This window comes from Chiloscyllium plagiosum, unplaced genomic scaffold (genome assembly GCF_037043375.1).
Source record: "Chiloscyllium plagiosum isolate Xiang-an unplaced genomic scaffold, Cpla_swu_hap1 HiC_scaffold_28, whole genome shotgun sequence".
NCBI lineage: Eukaryota > Metazoa > Chordata > Chondrichthyes > Orectolobiformes > Hemiscylliidae > Chiloscyllium > Chiloscyllium plagiosum.
Genome location: NW_028270166.1, coordinates 6,554,129 through 6,563,957, shown reverse-complemented (window position 1 = coordinate 6,563,957; position 9,829 = coordinate 6,554,129). Strand labels below are relative to the sequence as shown.

Here is a 9,829-nt window from a genome sequence, read left to right as displayed (position 1 = left end):
CGTGACCCAGAACTGGGCTCCCATTTCCATCGTGTTCGGAGCAAGAACATGCCAGGCTTATCCCAGCGGCATCCTAGCGCCCAGTTTTATAGAGACTGCATGTTCTGAAAGCAGATGCAATCAGGAATGATTCTCTTTAGAACAGGAGAGAGAGAGAGGGAGGGAGAGAGAAAGGCGCGATTAAGTGTATGTCGGTAGAAAAACACGAAACGGCTGAATCGTTTTGGTGGTGAGAGGGAGTTAGACCAGCTGTGACCTGGAGCGATTACTCCTGCTCAAGAGTGTGGCGTGTGCGCGATTTTCATTTTGAAAACAAAAATCAACCTGACACCTCGGTGTTTGCCAGTTCGTGGAGGGGAGGTGTCAGGTGATTCGAGAATAAGGAAAGGTGTACTGGACGGTGGCCGAGAGAGAGAGAGAGAGAGAATGTAATAGGGGAAGAGAGAGATGAGGTGTCTTCAAACCATCTAGTCATTGCTTCAATAATTAACTGTCAAAAAAGTTGAGGTTAACGTAGAAAAGCAGATCTTTTCAGAAAAGGCTGAGGGGGCAACAGGAATACTCATTCTCAAGTGTTGAAGAGAGAATGTTTAACGCGCCGTGTCTTTGATTTCAGAGCTGGCCCCTCTCTGCTTTGGGAAGACATGTTAGCCCATATATATTTTTCTCTCTCTTTCTGGTGAAATGAGACAGGGTGTGTGTGGGAGTGGGGGTGGGGGGGGGGGGGGGGAGCAGGTGGGGGGGGGTGGGGGTGGTCGTGTAGCGCGAGACGTGAAGGGTTTGCGGGGCGGGGGTGGGAGAGAATGGGGGTGGTTGGGGAAGGAGAGGGAGGGGGGTAAAAGAGCAGATCACACAGAGATTGAACAATGGGCATCAATTCAGCTGGACAATGAGTTGTGAGGCTGGGCTGTTTGAGTTTCTGAACACGTCCTCATAAGGCTGTGGACAGTTTGAATTCCAGCGCGGACTCCCAGACACCCGGCACAAGTTATGTGAGAAAATTAGTACAGAATCAGAAGGGGTGGGGGGGGGGGGGGGGTTAGGGGGGAGTCGTTGGAAAGAACTGCAGCCGTCGTCTATTTAATTTTATTTCGGTCCCTTGCAATTCTACTGTCGTTTGAGCAAAACCTGTATTAGGAATCGAGAAGAACTAAAATCTATAAGATCACCACCAGAAAGCAGTGAAGGATTTCCAATTTTTTAAAAAGAAATTCTTAAATGCAAAATTCACGCAATGTCTGACTGCGTAATGGACGAAGGACTAATGGAGAGAATTTCATTGGTCACGAACATGTAAGTAACATAAGTGTTTTCTTTTAAAAGTCTTATTTAATTTTAAAATGAGAGATTAGGAAAGAGAGAGGGAGGGAATGCAACTTACTTTGCAGCTATTGCCAGTCAAGTTATGAATGTTCATTTCAAAAGCTTTATAACCGAATGCTAACTGACGGGGAAAAAGAATGTTTGGATATTTTAAATATATTTTGAAAGCTGTTAGAAAATTGCCCTGCCTTTGAACCTGACAATTTCTTGCAGACTGTATCCTAGAAAGACATTTTAAAAACATAGACATGTATATTTCAGCCTAGAATTCCTACCCAGGCCCTACAGCAACTTGCACTGGCCCGAATGCTTCTGTCGCTGACAAACCCAGTTGTCTTAATAATTTACCGGTTCATGGGAAAATTTCACTGAGGACCTTGCTCTGGGCTAGCGTGACACCAGAACCCGTTGTCTGGTCAGATTCTATTCTGAAAGACGCATTATTATGATAATACCTTTCTCTCTGCTGTTGAACTTGATTTTGACTTCTTTTATTGCCTTCCATTTTTTGCGGTCACTTGCTTGTTAAGAAGAGAGAGGGGGTAAGAAAGACAAAACAAAATTCCCCTCAATCTCCTGGGAGTAGCGTGTGAAATTAAAATATTCTGAATTAGCTCTGTCCTTTTTTTTAAATATAATCAAGGCCTGTGTGGAGGGAGGGTGGAGTGGGGGGCTGGCGATGAGTGGGGGAGTTATGGGTTGGATGAGATTTGAAAAGGCATATCAAGATTGGCAGGGTTGTTTTATAGATGTACATTCAGATAATCGGGGAAGGAGAACGTCGCATTTTCCAACTGTCGATGAAATGAGTCTGTTATCCAGGGAAATTTGAAGAGAATATGTGTGTGAGAGAGATAGAGAGAGAGAGAGAGAGAGAGGAACTCTGTGTTAGGTCCTGTTAAAGTTACACTGCGGTTGGCCGGTGCCTCATTAAATTGAACTCCATCACTGCCGTCACGTTCCGTCTTCCGAGATTTCGCTCCCAACCAAAAGAGATTATTCTACTCAAGCTTGTTCCTACAATGGGTTCCTTCACCACTCTGTATACCAGAAGGTAAGAGATTGCAATGACTTGGATAGAGTCTTGATCCATAGGTGTGAAATAGTGAACCAAATAAGAGGATGTACAAACTGCTGCATTTTAGCCGTTGCACCGCAGTGTTGGAAAGATGAAGGTCTGTCAGTCTTCGGACAGTAGTGGGCCCTTAATACTTATTTTTTTAAAAAATTGGGCTTGTTATTAGCTCCTTACCTCGCTCATTAAGACTGCTCACAGCGGATAAACGTCATGGTGTCGAACATGTAGTTTTTAAAAGAGATATATTACATTTTTGCACAGACGTGTGTTGTGGTGGCTTGTATAATGCTCGGTGACAATACTGCAGAACAGGAAACTCGAGAATCTCGGTTAGAGTGTTCACTGTTCGGGGAAAGCTAGTCTTAGACGATGGGCCTAACGTCACAAGGGAGTTTGCTGGGGGGGTGTGGTTGGGGAGGAGGGGTGAAGGGATATTCTATAAATTCTCAAACGGTGCAAAATTTAGCTTTGTTGGTAATCGTAAACTGATCGATTTCACCCGCGATGTCCTCAATGTTATTATTGCGAATTATTATATTATCTGTCGGGTCTATCCCGTGTTCATTCTTTCTCACATTACAACTGGACGCATCAAAATGTATCTCAGTAAGAGAACTTACAACTCGTTTCTTATTGCCGATTATGGTAAATAATGAGTCGAAATAGTTCCCGATTTCAGTGCTAATTTTAAGTAGCGTTAAGAGGCAAAGTTTAGCTTGGCATGTGCACGCGATTATCCGTTTAAAAGCGCATACAATATTCGATATCGTATTATAGAGTGTGGCAGAGACCCGTCACTATAAAGCAAATAAAACACACGTAATTTGTTTTGTCTTTGTGTGTAAACTTCAATGCTGCAGAGCTGTCTATTGCCACAGTTAGATTGCTACCCTCAGACTGACAATCAATCGTTCTTTGTATATTATGTATTTACTGTAACGCCTTATAAAACCGAACATACGAGGCATATGCAACATATATGCGTTTAATCCAATTTGGATATCAGTAAATTATCTTGAACCCTTACGCTGTTCGTATGACCATGAATTCCTTCAGTTGCTCCTATTGCACTGATATTTAAACAATTCCTCTGTTCTCCCTGGCCTGCACTATGTGACCCGCCAGGTGTCCAAGTGAAATTCAAAGCTGTGCCCAAAATAGGAAAAATGCAAAGCTTGGTGCTCGTCAGGGAATCTAGGTAAAGGTGTAATAAGTGACTCGCCTTGCTTGGTCGCAATATCACCCCTTAGTACATATCATACTCCTAACGGATCCAAAACCCGAATCAAACTGGCACTGGTGATTCAAACCCCGAGCTCGGTAATGTGCAAAACTCCGTGCTCAGAAAAAGGGAAGGTTTCGAATTAAATCAGACTGAGAGGACCCTTGTCAGAAGCATCTGTCACCTTTAAAAGACCAGCAAAGACCCAGGACGTGATAAACAAGAATTACCTGCAGACATTGAATAGCAATGGCAGTCCCAGGTTCGGTTGGTTTGTGTTTTTATTTGGGGATGGGGTGTGGTGGAATATTTAGTTATTACTGTATGGAATGTGATGGTAAAAACTGGATAGAAGAATGCCCCAAACTTTTATTGATGAATATCCATTTCGTATTTTAAAGTGATATTAATTTTTGGATAATCGTTCATGCAATGTTCTGTCAATCATTTAACGTTATCGGTGCATGTACTTTGATCCTCGTTAGATTCCGTACAGCTGTCCCTGACTAACGTACCTAACACTATGGGGCAACATAGCATGGCCAATTCACCTGGCCTACACATCTTTGGATTGTGGGAGGAAGCCCACACAGACGCGGGGAGAATGTACAAACTCCACACAGTCGCCCGAGGCGGGAATCGAACCCGGGTCCCTGGGTCTGTAAGGCAGCAGTGCTAACCACTGAGCCACCATGCCGCCCTTTATACAACATAGAAGGCACTCTCCCTTCGTAATGGCGAGTTGTTGATAGTTACAAATTAATTTTGTCTGTGAATTTCCCCTTCCTCACCACACACATTATCTCACACACTTAAAAACCGAATCATGACTTAAAAACACATTCATACGCTTACTCTCACACACAGTCTCATACACACATTTAAACGCACTTATTCAAACAGAGTCAGACTCATTCAAACACACAAACAACATATCCACACAAACTCTCTCACGCAACCTCACACACTCATTCAAACACACTCATTCGGAATCAGACACATGCAGTCGCGCCCATACACACAAAAGATGGAACATCAGATGCGAAAGTAAAAGGTGAAAAGCTAATTTCATTTTACTTTTCAATATATGTCACAGTCTCTCCTACAAATAGAATTCAGGTACTTCAGCATCATTTCTGAGCCCTCCCATTAAACGGTTCTTAATGGAGCTGACCATGATGCATTTTTCTGAACAGGGATTGGCCCACATTTTTCCTCAAAAGACACAAGGAGCATCTCCCATATCTTATGGAAACGGTGTTGCAACCACCTTTTTTGTTTGCACTTTTTGTACAGAATATTTTTGTTCCCACCGAGAGGTGATTTGTGTAGGTTTCCTTTTCCAGTCACCTGTATCAATACTTGATGAGATTGCAATGAAGTTTTATCTTGTCGTCACGTTGATATCTCTTAAGTGTGAGATTTTATTTCGCAGTCCACTTGTGATGCTGTAAGATGTACAAGAGAAAATGTTCACTCGATACAATAATAGTTAGCCAGGATGGAATTGGGGGTGTGGGCGGGGGTGTATGTGTGTGTACATGTGTGTCAGACGGACTGTGTGTGTGTGATATCTACAATTTCCGGTTGCGTTATCAACCATAGGTTTACCAGAGGAGGAAGGTGCTTTTGGCTGATATTCTGTCGACACTAAATTCATCTTTTATAGAATCTCTGTTTTCGATGTGTTTTGGCTAAACTTATAGTAAGCGGGATATTTGTTGTTTTAACTGTCTGGGGGTTCTAGATTTTTGTAAGGAGAAAATACAATATCTCAAGATGCATAGTGAAACTCTACATTTTAGAGTGGAGAGGTTTTGAAAATGTGATTTTCCAGAATGCTGATTTTTTAAAAAGTGTGTATTATATGAGTGTGTTTCTGTGTGAACGTTAATATAGCTACAACCAATACGTGCGCAAATAGATATTTACCTGTCGATGTCTTTATTAATCCGGGAGTAATCGCCTGGATTCTAAGTAGTGGGCGATATCATTGCTGTCCTACTCTCGGTGCAAAGGGATTTTGAGCTGGAAACAGTTTGATTTCTGTACAGATGCTACTTGGCCTAGTTCCCGGCTCGTACTTAAAATAAAATCAATTATTTTATTTTGAAAAGACTCTTTCGATTCTAACGACTTCGAAGGTTGAATGAAGTTATTATTAAGAAGAAATACTTGACATTTCCTCTTACACAGTTTTGCAGAATGTGAAACGACAGTACGCAGTTGTTAGATTTAACTCGCGAGCTGTATCCATTTAAAAAGTTACAGCTCCGATAAAATAATAATAAAACATTCTCCCTTCCCAAGAGTTCTCCTTCTGCATGTGGATCAGATATTAATAAAACGGTGAGGGGGAAATTTGATGGCCATTGAAAATATTAAAATGATTTTAAATAGATTGGGACTGTTAGGGGCACTCACTTTACCTTCAGCACTAACGGTTGCCCAAGGCTGAGTGGAAGGGAGATGGCGGCGACGGCGAGAGACATTGTCCTGTCCTTTACTGAGATTTGTCTGCTCGCATGTGCGCCTTTAATCGGATCCGGGTTTACAAACTACCCATGCCACCGTCTTTACAGAGATCCCGGGCACGGGTTCCTCGAGATACAGGCAGGGTCAGGGAATGGTCCGAGGAAGATTGGTTGCTTGGATTAATTCACAGAATTTTACCACCACGGACGGTGCAACCCTCCCTGCTAGAGGTATCAGTAACAAGAGGAAATGGAATGAGGATGTTTGATTGAACCCAATCAATTTGATTGATTGTTAGTGAGCAACCTCGGGTGAATGGTTAGCCACGTTAGCCTTAATACTGAAACAAAATGGGAAACTGCTGGAAAAGCTCTGCAGGTCTGGCAGCATCAGTGGAGAGACAAACAGAGTAAACGTTTCGCGTCCAGTTACCCTTCCTCAGAACGTTTCAGCTTTAATACAGGTTTGCCCCAGTAAGAGGTACTTGAACATAGAGCAACTTGCCCGGGTGTTCAGGAAGTCTCAAAGTGATTTGAAATAATTGGATAACTCAGCAGTCGCAGACATTCCTGCAGCATGCAGCTGTGCACAACAAGATCCCAGAAACAACAGATGGACAACGAAGCCGGCCCTCTCTGTTGATGGATGGAGACCTTGCTGGTGGTCCGGTTTGGATAAAGGAGCACCGGCCATACGGAGCCGGTTTGTGTCCATCTCCCGCTGCACAAAATGTCTCCACAGAAAGGAAACAACGCCGAGGAGAGTTCCCGCCTTAATCAGCAATTATATTAAAACCAAAACTGTAAAGATTCAGAGAGAAGATCAGCATTAAATGTCAGTTAGTCACTAATAAATCCAGTCGGGAATTCAGGAGAAACATGTTTACCCAGAGTGTGGCGAGAATGTGGAACCCGCTCCTCTCGGCTGTAGTTGGGGCTGAATCGTGTAGAGGCATTTGACGGTGAGCGAGGCGGACACGTGAAGGAGAAAGAGCCACCGGAATATGTCGATGCGCTGGGGCTCGGAGAAGACTCAGCACAAACCAGTCAAACCTGATACCAACCCTTCATCCGATATCACGGACAAGGGATTTTCTTTTTAAAGTGTACACTATAGAAAGAAGGGGAAACTGAGGAGGAGAAGGTCGCAAGTTTTTATGAAACAATTTAAAAGGGCTACAGTTGGGAAACTGTCACACCGTGACTTGATTCGGTGAGCTCACAAGCAGGCGCTATATGAGGAAGGCTGGAGAGAGCAGGGGTAAATGGACCAATTCAGATCAAGGTGACATGAGATGCGGCCGTGTATATAGACGTCCACATTATATTGTGTACAGTATAACTAATACAACCGTTACAAAGTGAATATGTGTTAACTGCTATCTCATGTAAACGAGTAAAGATATCGAGCTGGTGGCTAAATGAATGAAGACTGCACAGTTCCTCTTACAGTCCGAAATTGTGTATTACTACACTGTCCAGGACTGCTCAATATGAACCTTTCTCATACATAGATCCTCACTCTACTTTGTAAATATGTAGACTTTATAAGATGCTGTGGCGATTTGACTGCCCGGGAACCTTCGAACCATCGGTTTCACGCGGGGCTGGAGTAACACTGGACATGGGCGGAGCTACAGTGATGTAAGAGGCTTTCGGACACCTCCCCATTGCTGCACGTCTCCATGCATCAGTATAAGAGTGGAGCAATCTGAAAAGGCAGCTAAGTTAATTTGTTAGACTTTATTAGATTTCTAGCTGATGTTGGCAGTCCCTCAGCTATTGAAACAAAAGTTATACATTTCAAATTCCAGCTTGCTGCAAATCTAATATGAAAAAGTTCAATGGACAACAATGGACACTCTGGATCTAGTTCATTGAGTTTTCTTTTTAAAAATCCATTCCTTTACTTAGTCCCGTTAAAGATTTTATCCATTCGAACACACTAAAGAACACAGTGTGACCTGTGAGGGAAGGATGAGGATTCTTGAAAGCCTCCAGAGGATTGCAATAGTGAGTTGAGCGCCCCATCGGGCAAACCCACACAGGCAATGCTATAGAAACTCAGCAGGTATGGCAGCATCTGTGGAGAGAGAAACAAGGGTTAATGTTTTGAGTCCTTAATATTCACGCTGAGCTGAAACATGAACTGTGCTTTCTCTTCACAGATGCTGAGTTTCTCACCATTATCTGTGTTTGTTTCAAGTTTGCAGCATCCAATTTTGCTTTCTTTTTAAGGTCATGTTATTTTGTTTTATGAATCAAGGTGTGTGTTTCTAAAATAGCCATTCATTGTGAATGTTACTGACTTAATTTATTGCTCATCTTAATTGCCCAGAGGCCAGTTAATATTTCTGTAAGTCTCTAGTCCCATGTATGGTTGACCGGTAAGGGTGGCAGATTTCCTTTCCTAAAGGGCATAAGTGACCCAAATGGATCTTTATGATGATCTACAGTGGTTACACGGTCACCGTGCAGTTGCGTTTTAACCCCAGCTTTTTTTTTAAAAATGAATTTGAGTTTTATCCCTGCCCTGAGTGGAATTTGAACCCAGGAGATGAACTCTGGGCCATTAGTCAGGTGACAATTACCAGCATGTCACCGCCTCCCAGTTAGATAGCAGCATAGCATAAACGTTGTGAAATAGGTTTTTCCATAAGTATAAATTGAAAGGATTGCATTTATGTAGCGCTTATATTGACCCTCTGACCTTTGCAGCCATGGAGTAGTTTTGTAGTGTAATCAATGTTGCTATTCCTGAGAAAGGGCTTATGCCCAGAATCGCCGACTCTCCGGATGCTGCCTGACCGGCTGAGCTATTTCAGCACCACACTCTTCGACATTGTTGCAAAGGGTAACAATCAGATTGCAGCAGCAAGATCCCACAAAACGACAATGTGATCAAGATCAGATAATCATTTTTAGCGACGTTATAAATATTGGCTCAGGACCAGAGAGAAATTCTTGATTTATCTTTGGTCAAACAGGATTTCAGTTTCATTTCAAATCGTCCAGGCGGGACTTTCGACAGAGCAGCGCTCCTGCCGAACCTGCCTGGAGTATGGGCCCAAATCTCTGGAGGGCGGCTCGAACCATGACCCTGTGATACAACGGCGAGACTATTTTTCAAGGGCTGTAAATTGAGAAATGAGCTGACAGCTGAGAGAATTCGATATTCCGTCCCGCATCCAAGAAGTGACTTTAAAACATCAACAAATTGCATGTATATACAACCTTTACTGGAGTAAAACGTCGTTAGGCGCTTCACAGAAGCCGTATCAAACGAAACTTGACCTCGATCTGCAAAGGAATGTAGGATTGGTGGCTCGGAGGTGCGTTTAAAGGAGCGATATACAGGAAAAGGTTCTGGCCGGGAGGTGGAAAAGAAATTTCATGAGTTTAGGGCCGAGGGAGAAGGTAACGAAGCAATTTTAAGTTGGAGTTATTTTTCAGAGTCATTAGGGCCCAGAAACACATAGAACTCATAGAGTCAATGCAGAATAAGGATGTATGACCAATGTGAAAGAGTTACAAATATGTATCACTTGACTCTGATTTAATATCTCGTCAGATTTGGGTTATTAGATTGGATTCGTTTTCCTATAGCTCCTAATTATACATCCCTCTTATTGCAAAACTTATTTGAAGTCAACAACAATGTTGCATTTATGTGGCGTCTTTAATGTAGTAACGGCCTCTCGTCGCCACTGTTTCACAAATTGGGGCTGGTGC

At 42.8% G+C, this 9,829-nt stretch overlaps 1 long non-coding RNA gene across 7 annotated transcripts in view; it reads left to right on the top strand.

The window, feature by feature from the left end:
* The first annotated feature begins 1,062 nt into the window (after positions 1 to 1,062).
* Positions 1,063 to 9,829, top strand: part of LOC122565455 (uncharacterized) — a 147,084-nt gene continuing 138,317 nt past the window's right edge. Inside the window, exon 1 of one of the 7 annotated variants that reach the window (XR_006316176.2) lies at positions 1,063 to 1,293. This is a non-coding gene — a long non-coding RNA (uncharacterized LOC122565455). Of the gene's footprint in view, positions 1,294 to 2,232; positions 2,378 to 3,024; positions 3,047 to 5,261; positions 5,329 to 7,871; positions 8,111 to 8,670; positions 9,515 to 9,829 lie in introns of those variants that run through there. The other 6 variants (XR_006316175.2, XR_006316179.2, XR_015751805.1 and 3 more) reach the window with 6 other exon arrangements.